Here is a 12,114-nt window from a genome sequence, read left to right as displayed (position 1 = left end):
CCCAATTGTGTTTAGATGCTGTTTAAGAGTTACAGCTCTTGATTTCATTAATGCTTTGCACACCACTGAATATGCTTCCTTATATGAACGTATTGTAGCTACATAGATTTTTCTCAGCTTCAGTCCTGCTTAACATGGGTTCCTACCTGGTTTTCAAAAAATAATAAAAACAAGTTTTTGGCCATATATGTTTAGCTTGAAGAACTATTGTCAGATGCTTCATAATGTTACACTGTCTTGATCTTAGGAGAAATGCAAGGATGCCTGGTCATTTGATTATATTTCACCATCCTTCAATCTTTGTCAAAGTATGGTTGTTTGTGGCAGGAATTTATGGACTAAATAACCTATTATTCTTAAAGATTTCATATAGGGTATCTATCTCTGATTAGTATGCACTGAAGGCTCAAAAGGGAAAGGAGGAAATGTCTTCTGAAATGAGTGGTATGACGTTGATAACCCTTGCCATTATAGACAGAAAGAGGCATTAGTCTAAGGAACATCAAGTGCATAAATATGAGAGCATGAACTGAATATGCTAATAGGGTTGGCACTGGTACAGCAACTGTTCTTAAAGGACTGACACAACGGCTGACATTTGTGGAAACTAGTTGACACTATCTTTTGCTACCTATTTTAAGGTGCTTAATTAATGCACACATTTATTTTTCAACTTCGATGATGCAGACAAAAAGTTCCCAAGTTTTTCAGACAAAGTGAGGTCAAAGCGTCTGCTAGAACTGCAATACAGGATTCACTGTCAAAATATCAGGGGCCGATTTGGGGCCTATAATTTAAATATCAAGCACATTTATTCTTTTCGCTCTTACCAGCTTCTACCTTCCAGCTCCAATCTCTGTTCTTTATATCGTTCCTATATAACAGAACAACTTGCTTTTAAATTGCATGTTACAGCTGCAGTCCTTTTAATACAGTGACTAGGGGATATCACTAGTCATCTAGATTTTTGACTCATATTTTTGTTCTGTTCCTCACAACATTTGCGGTTTTCTGGCAAATAACTGAGGAATGAAGTCACTAAATGACATACATTTGAGTTTTGGACTTCCTTCAGAAAATGTATGCTAACACAAAACCTGTTACTCTAGCAACTTTCTACATTTATAAGAGAAACATTTCAAATCTGTCTATGAATTTTGGCCTTTGTCCCCTCATTATTTTTGGTTTTGTCCAGATTTCTTGCACTTAGAGGTTGAGAGGTATGCCCTAGCAACAGTGACTAGTGGATATCAATAACACTAGTGGGTGATAAGGTTTGTTTAACTGTTTTAATTAACTCCTGCAAGGTGTCTGCAATGAGACTATGTGGGAATACCATTATGGACTACCAGATCTGTACCACATAACATCCAGGCCTTATTTACACAGAGATCAGCACTTGAAAAGGTGTTGCCCCCTTCAGTCCCTACTAGATGATATCACCACAGCACTAGGAAGTAACATTTTACTCCAAGGTGGGATATTCTTGGTTATACTTCCCTGGCTGACTCCTGTAGTATATGGAGCTTGTTGTTTGAACCTTTCCCACAAGAGCCATAGTCTCTAATAAAGCCTCCATGAAAGCAAAGAATGCTTGATGATTTTATTTTAATTATTTATTTTTTTGCTGCATCTCAGTCATGAATACATGGACAAAGTGATTAATCTCTTGGGGATGGGAGACTGGGAGGGAAGGACTAGGAACCCAGTTGTCATATCCTGAATAAAAGGTCACCTTTATTAATTAATCCAGAGTCCATACCACAGCAAACAGCAGTACTAATGGCAGCAAAGTGGACAGCATAGCAAACATACAATACTTCTGGTAAACAACCAGAACTGGTTTTATCTGGTTTGAGCGGGGTCTACAGAATAAGCATTGCATCAACGTGTAAATATTTAGATTGTACACCTGGAATATTTTTATGTCACAATACATAAACACATAAAATATTATGCCAACATACATCTCCTGTACATGAAGATGAAGGAGGTCACTGCATTAGACTCACACTAACACAGTTTAGATGCATCCTGCTGTCATCCATAGAGAGGAGGCAAGTGACTAGATGTCATGGACATTATGCAATATTTATATCTGCTAGGGAAAGAATTCACAGACAGAAAATGAGCAAAATACCTGTTTAACTAGAGCTATCTTAAGCATGATATTTCTTTGAAATCAGTACCTTCCCTAAGTTCTACTTGTCTTTAATTAGTAACAGCAGGAGCAAGTTTTTCTTCTGTCTGTGGCAACGTGCTGTGCCCAGACATGAGAAAATGGGCAACATGAAATATGTCTCGTGATGAGGAGTGACCCAGTAGTATTAAATGGCTAAGAGCTCCTTTGGGGGAAGTACAGAGTTAAAAAGAAAACAGCTGAGTAATTATGACTATAGGAAACTCAAGAGCATACAAAGGAATATCACAACAATTGTCACTATAATTAAATACAATGTATAATTAAATGATGGATCAACAGGAGTACAAAACAACAAGTGCTCTGGTCTTCAGACTTAGAGACAGGACAATGGGTACTGAATAATATAACTTTCAGACTACTAACCCAAATACTGGAGACCTTAGTGTCTGTTCCTTTTTATTTATATATGTTAATACATTCTCTTAAATAGGACTCTGTTGGTTTTTGCCTACATAGCACCCTGCACATGTTTGGCATTCCTCGGGGTATACTACCCCCGTAGAATTGCATTTAAAATATCCTAGACTTTTGACCCTAAACTTTATATTTTTAAAATAGTATGATTAGCAGGAGATGAAAAATGCATTGTCAAAACATTCGTGTAGTTGTCACAATTTTTAAGGTTTTAAATTTTTAGTTTTAGAAAATATCAAACATTGCCCTACGGGAGGTAAATGGAAAAATTTACTTGAGGAAAAAGAACTTTGTTGGCAAATACGATTGAACTCCATGATATCCCCTGGTCTCACTGGTCCTGTATGCATCCAAAGTATTTTACAAGGAATATGGGATAAACCTTAAGGGGTGGGGTTTTATGTAAAGAACCAAATATGGGATCAGCTTTAAATGTTTAAGTATCCTATTGGTTGTAACTGATTTGAAATTGTTTTTTTAAAAACCTGTGTTTTTTATTGTAAGTTTGTTCTGATGAAGTCTGGGAAGGCTTAACAAACAATAAAGTGGTTTGCTATGGAGAACTTGTGATCTTAGTGGTTTATCTGCAAGATCAATTCAGTCATCTGAGCCACATATAGCCAGATTAGTCTTTTGATGGAAAGGCACAACATTGGCAACCACAGTGAGAGCAAAATTCAGAATGAGACTTTTGCTTAGGGGCTGGCATTTTGACAGAGCTGGAACTGAAGACAAGAAAACTAAAGTCATTTTGCAGCAGAATAACAAATGTACCTACTGCTTCCCTTGCCAAGAGGTGACAATAATCAGACATTTTCTGCTAACATTGGATTGGTTAAGAAGTCATAGCCTAAGATGTAATGAGGTTGACCACTACAGACAGATACTTAAAGGCACTGACATTTTTCACTGCTTGTTGATCTGATTCAAAGGCCATCCTATTGCAGGACCCTGAGCATAGTCTACTGTAGGTTTCTAAAAGTCAAGGCTTTGGTTTCTGCCTTGAATTATCCTCAGCCTGATTTTGTCAAACCACACATATATTCACTAGGATCAGAAACCATTGCAACACACTTGCCCCAAGGGAATTTGGAATTATGGTTTATAAATAAATCATCAGCATGTAGAATAGCATTCCTCTAATGACTTCCCATGTGCGGTTATGGTTGAAGACACAGCACTGACCTTCATGGTACTCTTCACCAGAAGAGTACCGTAACTGTACCCTAACTTTGGGGAGCTAAATGAGTAGAGGGATCACAGTATTAAGGGTCTTGACAATGTTAAGAAACATAGCAGCAGTGAGAACACTATTATCAGTTTCTTTTAATATGATGTTCATAAGCAATGTATTGAGAAACCATACGTATCTCTAGAAAACATACTGGAATTATGGATGTGCTTCAGAAGCTGTAATGCAGCAAATATTCAGCATTCTAACAAGCAACAGTTGGTAATACGAGCAGAATCACCTTGATTTTGATCTTGTACCTCTTTGGTAGCCTTGGAAGTTCTTTGGTGATAATGATGAAATAAACTTTAAAGTTAGGATGTGAATTTTTAACTCCATTTGTGCCTTATGACATGGCCTGGACAAATCTAGAGTGAAACCTATGTACCTAGAGAAAGGGGATAATGTACAGAGAAAGACTGGTTAACAGCAGATATACCAGCCTCCATTTGCATACCAGTATGTCAGTAGTCTCTGGCTGACTAAATCTGCAGATGACTGCAAATTAGGAGCTGTTATTGAATCTCACACTGACTTAAATGTTCTCCAGGAGGGGCTGATACAGACAAACAACTGGTGTCAGGGCCATGGACTAAATGCCAAGAAATGCATAATCGTATCCTTTGGGAAGTCATCCATCCCCGGTAGCTATCATACTGACAACACACCCCTTAGAGCTGACCCAGTAGTCAGGGACTTAGGGACACACATAGATAGTAATCTAGCATTTGACCATCATGTGTCTACAGTGGTGAGGAAATCATTCTATGTTGCACAACTTATAAACAAAGGTATGGCATCTAAGTCCAAGGAAGTCATTGTTCCACTGTATTTGGCATTCATCAGACCTATTGCTGAGTACAATGCCCCCTTTGGTATGTAGCTAACAAGGCATATTCAAAAACTGGAACGTCCACAAAGGTTCCTCACTAAAAGAATACAAGGTGTAAGTAAAATGTCCTGTGCAGACTGCCTCAAGGCCCTATACGTGTATTCTGTCTCCTACAGGCTTTTGATGGGAAATCTATTCCTGGCATACAGGGGATTGTCAAACCCCACTCTGATGGACCTCCTGCATATCCACAAAAGAAACAGCACCAGAATTACCCATTCTAAAGACTTAAACCTTGCCTGTGATATAAATTGTACCTGCTGGAGAGATATGTATGTATTCCAGAGACTACCATGTCTATGGAACAGGCTCCCCCTTCCATGTGAAACAGAGTTTCTCCCTAACCCAGTTCAAGTGTAACTTGTACAATCTGATGGGAAACTGGAACGTCATCCCTGGTTTGGCACCTATGTCTCTAATGGACACAGGTAACCTATAAGTGGTTCATCTCCCAGGCCCATTCTTACACTTATCTAGGGCATCAGAACTTGTCAGAGATTTGGGATGCATGGCTAGGCTTAAAAAGGCTCTTGTGGTCATTAGCCTAGTAAACACTTATGAACCTATGAACCTAAGAGTACTGTCCACATTTTCCGTGTGTCCTGTTGAGTTATCCAGAAATGAGCCGCCCTTCATCAGTTTTTCTATATCAAGAAGCATGAGAAGAAAATTCCTAAAAACACACAACAAATTACTTTTTGTACTTCCCCATGCTAGGATCCTGGCCTCTGCACCCCTCCAATTTATGCATGCTAACTCTACACTAGCACAACAGTGAGGAAAAGTAAAATAAAATAAGTACAGCAGTGGACTGCCTGCCTGCATGAAGTCTAATTATCTGCATTTCCAAAGGAATGCAATTAAATGAAACTGAAGAACAGCCACTCAACAAACTAACCATCTTCAGAATATAAACTTGCTACCATCCACCCCCTACTGTGGATTTTGACACTCTTTGTGGCCCATACCTTCTACATATATTAAGTACCATTCCCCTACTCATTTCTCCCTGTCACCTCATACTAAAAGACAGAAGCAGGGAGCGGCATGTGTGGCATGAGTAGCTGTCACAATGTGGTGATTACGAGACTTTTTATGCTCCTGCTGCCCTTTCATGGTTGACATGATGTAACAGTAGCTCACTGTCTATGATGTCACTGTCTCTGTGCCAACTTCTGCTTTAAGAACAAGCTTCTGCATCTCTAGGTTTCATGCTTAGAGTGGCTGCATTTTTTGTTTGGGCTCATACTCCAAAATTGCATTTGGTGTACACTTTTGAGACTTCTTCAGGTGGCACTTCTGTGATGGGTCAAGACCAACCCCCCCCTCCCCACACCCATTTCCCAAGAAAGTGTGAGCTGATATGACATCAAATAGTCATTTCTATCCCTCCTGACCTACTTCTCCATCACCCAGTCTGATAACTGAACATGGATATCATGGAACCCAGCCGACTTTATCCCTCAGAACCGGAGAACCAGCTGGGCTGACCAATTTGGGGTTGCATTGTATAGTGACTTGTCATTATTATCTTAGGCTGCTAAGTACCCTGGCTTGTTGTAAATTAACAACCCAATTCCTGCAAATCATTGGGGACACCCAACTTGAACCAAGTTGGCTACTTTGCACCCTGGATGTGACAGCCCTTTATACGAACATACCCCACTGGGCAGGTTTAGAAGCTATACAATATTGGTTAGATAAAGCAAACCTCTATCCACCAGGTCTCAATACCCTGTTAACTTGTCTTACAGAACATGTTCTAACTAAAAATGTTTTTTACTTCCAGAAAGAATGCTACTGGCAAGTCAGAGGCACTGCAGTGGGAGCATCCTTTGCCCCCTTTTATGCGGACCTGTTCATGGGTTACATAGAAGAGCAGTTAATTTATGATACATCTCACAATTTATTTTTGGATAATATGGACATCTGGCATCAATTTTTAGAGTGGAAAGGGGATGCCTCCTATGTATTGGAGTTTGTTGACTACCTAAACGAAAATAAATGGGGCATGCATTTCACTTTGAACTGGGATATGAATAAGATTACATTTTTGGATTTGTTGATAAGTAAGGATTTGGATAATACACTACAGATGGAAACTTTTAGAAAATTTCTTCAATTCAACATGTTGCTTCATGCTACTTGTCACCATCCACCACACATTATTCGCAATATACCAAAATCTCAATTTTTGCGGATTAAACGTATCTGCTCCACTAATCAAGCTTACAGTTCTGGGAGAAAGGATTTATTCAAGAGATTCCTCAGCAGGGGATATCAGGTGGGAACCATACATGGTGCCAGTATGCATGCGGCTAGATTTGACCATGAGAACCTGTTACAATATTGACCCAAACTTGAGAAACAGGACAAAACAATATATCTCAGAATATCCACTTGGTTACCACCTATGGTCGTAACACAAACAAATTTCGAGATATTATAAAGAACCATTGGGACATTTTTGTTGGCCAATGAGCGACTTGCCAATATTCTCCCCCCTCAATGTTTATACTCATATCGTAGGGGAAGGACAATCAACTCATATCTCACTCATTATAAGAAGGGCTCCACCACCAATTTTCATCAAACTACCTTATTTGGAGATAGGTTGACAGGCAGCGTTCCTTGTGGACATTGTAAGTGCATGTGCACACATGTGTAAAACTAAGGAATTTACCAGAAATACCTCCAAAATCTACACAATCAATATTATGGGCAATTGCAGTAGCAATTGGGTTATTTATCTAGCTTGATGTTTCTGTTCCGCCTTTTATGTCGGACAGACTTCACGTCCATTAAGATTTAGGATCAGTGAGCATTTAAGTGACATGAGGAATAAAAGGCTCACAAATGCTCTTTATAAACACACCTTAACCCACCATACTGCCATATTTCGATTCGCCGTCATAGATAAAATTCAGGGGAATAGAATGTGCAAGAGAGAGTGGCATACCAAATTCAATGAAAAAGAATCAGGCTGGATAATAAGGTTGGGAGCTCTCTTCACACCTGACCTGAATAAGCATAATTAATTTGGCATGCACCAATAGGAAGACGGAAGACATGGGCAATTTAGGATATATTATCTAAACATTGTGTGTCTTTGTATGGATTATCACTGAGGAAGGCTATTTGAAGCCGAAACCGGTTTGTTGGAATTGGGTCAGCCACTTTTTATGTAATAAAAGTTTATTCTTTATCCACTCTGTCTGTGCTGGACTTTTTTGGTTTACTTTGCTGTAAATTAAACACACTGGATAGTCTGAACGTTGGCTCCTCTTTTGTATTCCTTATGTAGGCAATATGGATAAAAGTCGAGAGGGGAAATCCTTCTATCTTACATTTTTATGCCTCACTTTTATGGAACTATTTATGCTGATCCATTTATAGTTGCAGTCTTTAATTCTGTATTTGTGCTAGGAGTAATGTTTAATTTTTATGCTGCAGAGTATAATGCAGAAGAAGGGCAGACGATCAACAAACTCAGTGGAATTAAAAACAATAGTCCAGTCAGTGATGTCATAAGACATTTTCTCTGACTCTGTTGCCAGAAGGCTGTCTCATTCTTCCTTTCTTAGGAACTAGATATGAATTACTGGTTAAAAGGCAATTACTATACAGGTTAGCGCCCATTACTCATCCATGTCATTGTGGCATGGCTGCCAGCACATCCATGTCTGATACTGATAGCCTTTTTTTGGATTCTTTGATTAAGCATTTTTTTTTTAATGTTTGATTAAACAATGTTTTTTTGGATTGTCTGATAATGAAGGTTGTGAGGTCTTTTCCCAAATGGGAAATGAGGCCACACCTAAGGGTGCGGTAATATGGGGTGTACCTCCCTTTGAATGTGATGTCAAACCAAGGCTCCTTTTGCTAGTCCCAATGCTGGTTCTGTCTTATTGTGGTCCTTGTGGAAGTAAAAGAGGCCAATACATTATTCTCACTAACAGAAAGTGATAGATGACCTGTGCCATATATACAGGCACAGACACACACACACACACACACACACACACACACACACACACACACACACACATATATGCGTGTGTGTTTGTGTGTGTGTGTGTGTGTGTGTGTGTGTGTGTGTGTGTGTGTGTGTGTGTGTGTGTGTGTGTGTGTGTGTGTGTGTGTGTGTGTGCGCAAACATACAGCGGTAACTGAGGAAATAGAAATACAGTGCTGAATACACACAAGGACAAACAGAAGTTAATAATGTTACTTAACTTATAAAAATATATTTGGCAAGAAAAAGGTAATAACTATAATAATAATAATAATAATAATAATAATAAATTCTCACATGATGTGCACTATACAGTTTACATTTCCACATAAATGTCAAAAGTAATCCTCCTGCAGTAACTCAACATACACACAGAAAAAATTAAATCACCAGCCAAGACATTTTTAGTAACAAATCCTTCTGTCTCCTTACTATATATCCTTTTCACTCTTCTTTCTGTGTTGAACCTTCTCTAAAACTTATCACATCACTTTAAAAAAAAATTCCACAAATAATGGTGAATGCAACTGCAAGGAAGCCACATATCTCCACTATCATATCACCCATATTTTGCACAGTAAACCTCGGACTTTTGACTAATGACTTTGCCTTTGATTTTCCTTTGTGTATGGAGATTACACAGATATCCACATGCGACTCCTCACTGGTCTGAATGCAATGTGTGACGCGTTCAGTGTTCCCACAACTCTCATTACCTCCAACATTTTTTCCCCTGGTATGAGGATGGTTTGAATGAACTCAATAAACCACTTAGTCAAAAATAACAAAGCTCAAAGGCTTCCCCACTCCTCAGATTAGTCCACACACACACATACACACACACACACACAAACACACACACACACACACACACACACACACACACACACACACACACACACACACACACACACACACACACACACACACACACACACACACACACACACACACACTCGCACACACACACACACACACACAATTTAGTATTCTATAATAGGTCTAATGAGGGATGAGTAGAGAGGGACGATGACCTCTTTCTTCCTAGATGAGAAACCCTTTGTGATGAGATGTGCCACATAAAAGGATTTTCTAACCACAGTGGCGATGTGGTTGTCAAAGGAGAGGTTGCTATCAGCCTGTGTTCCCAGATCTCTTATTACACCTTCTGAGTTAAGTGGAACACCGTTGATGTGGTAGTTCATGGGCACAGAGTTTTTCCCAAAGGGAATAACAATGCATTTTTTGGCATTTAGTTTAAGGCCGTGGTTCAGGCACCAGTCATTGGTGTCAGTGAGGCCCCTTTGTAGGATGTCTACATCAGTTGGGGATTCTATAATGGCTCCCAGTTTGCAATCATCTGCAAACTTGGTCAGCCAGAGTCCTTTTGTGTTGACTTGAACTTCTGAGAAGTAGATGCCGAACAGAAGGGGACCCCGGACAGATCCCTGTGGGACACCACTCGTGACTGGTCGGTAGTCCAATTTGGAATCTGCAACCTTCACAGTGTGAGTTCTATCCATGAGCCATTTAGCAACCCATCTTGTGACATAGGGGTTAATGCCTAGATTAGTGAGTCATCAATGATTCCTGAGTGGGAAATGCTATCAAAGGCCTTGGCAAGATCGAGATAGACTGTATGTACCACCTTGCCCTCGTCCGCAGCTCTGGGGGCAGACTCAAAGAAGTCTACCAGACTGAGCAGGCATGATCTACCCTTCACAAATCCAAACTGCGTGGGGTCCAGAGTTTGGAGGCTTCCTATATCCCTGTTTATAAGGTCCATGATGATATGCTCCATAGCCTTGCATATCAGACTAGTCAGGCTAATGGGGTGGTAGTTTCTGGGGTCTGTAGTCGCTCTCCCTTTGTGGAGTGGGATGACTGTGGTCATTTGCCATTCTGTGGGTACAAAGCCTGAAGTAAGGCTGTGATAGAACAGTGCACTCAGGTGTGGCACCAGTTCACTTTGTAACTCATGTAGGATGCATCCAGGGAAATTCTCAGGTCCCATGAAAGCTGTGTTCTTGGCTTTAGACAGTGTAGCTTTAATCTGAGCAGCAGTAATGTTAGGAACTTGACACTCCTCAGGAATTGTGATTGGCCCTTTGGGGGGGTGAAAGGGGGGAAAAGTTTGCACTGAACCTATCAGCCAATATATTGGCAATGTCAGCTGGCTTGGTATATGTGTTGCCATTGTGCTCTAGCTCAGAGCAGACCTGAGTATTGCCCTGAAGAGTCTTAACATAACTATAGAATGCCTTGTGGTTGCATTTAGTATTTGCTGCTATTTTGTTTTCATAGCTTTAGAGGATTTGATAAGGTATCTCACTTTTTTGCTAAGGCTAGCTAGGGATTTTTTCCAGTCTTGGGACTTTGCCCTTTTCTGTAACAGTTTTTTCATTCTGTTGTAGAGTTTGTTTATTATAGGGGACCATCAGATTGGATTCCTTTTTTTGGAGGTAAGCATCTTGGTTCTGTTTGGGATGGCTCTATCCATGCACTTGTGAATGTATTCATAGAGTGCAATGGTGTGTGATTCAGTAGTCGAGCAGTAGTCCAAAGTTGCCCAAAGTCTGCTTTGGCAAAGTTTTTTATAGTGGTTTCCTTTACAGTGGGAGAGGGGGGGTGTGGATATCCATGGTGATTAGCGTGTGGTCAGATATGACCAGGGAGGAGTTAAATTCAGGTGTAGAGCCGCAGTTACTCATGTTGGTTATGAGCAGATCAAGGATGTTGTTACTCTAGTGGGGGTAAGAACAAGTTGGTCCAAGGCATTGGAATTTATGAATTTCAGGAATCGTTGAGCAAGTGAGTTAGTACATGAGTAATTTTCCCAGTTTATGTAGGGGTAATTAAAGTCACCCAGTATTAGGGTGTTGAGTTGCACTTTGGTATTTTCTAGGATGTTTAGGAATGTGGAGTGGGAGTCTTGAGACATGGTGGGGCGACCTATATAAGAGCAACCACCTGGATTGCTGTCTTGCCCAGTGTTAGTTGTACTTGGAGTATCTCTGAAGTGTTGTGTTGGGCTACTAGTCTGGAGGTGTGTATATCCTTTATGAATATGGAGACACCGCTGCCTTTAGTGCTTCGGTCCAGGTTTTGGAGCCTAAAGGTGTGGTATGAACTATAGCCTGGCAGCACAGGGGTGCTCTCTGGAGCCTTGAACCAGGTTTCAGTTACTGCACAGACATCGATGTTCTCCATTTTAAGGAGGGTTTCGAGTGAGTGCATTTTGAGATTCAAACTTCTAGCACTGAATAGCATAACTCTCAGATTCCATTTGGTTGTAGCAGTTACGGTGGCACTTATGACATCAGGACATTGCCTAAAAAAGGCACTATAGGGGTGGCAAA

The 12,114-nt window shown here is 40.2% G+C and overlaps 1 protein-coding gene across 2 annotated transcripts in view; it reads right to left on the bottom strand.

The window, feature by feature from the left end:
• Window positions 1-12,114, bottom strand: part of AATK (apoptosis associated tyrosine kinase) — a 2,480,061-nt gene that overhangs the window by 1,234,164 nt on the left and 1,233,783 nt on the right. The gene's annotated exons all lie outside the window — the stretch shown is intronic.

The sequence above is a fragment of the Protopterus annectens genome, chromosome 10.part0, assembly GCF_019279795.1.
Source record: "Protopterus annectens isolate FY-2018-M chromosome 10.part0, PAN1.0, whole genome shotgun sequence".
NCBI lineage: Eukaryota > Metazoa > Chordata > Ceratodontiformes > Protopteridae > Protopterus > Protopterus annectens.
The sequence above is the reverse complement of the archived record's forward strand: the minus strand, read 5'-3'. Positions and strand labels throughout refer to the sequence as shown.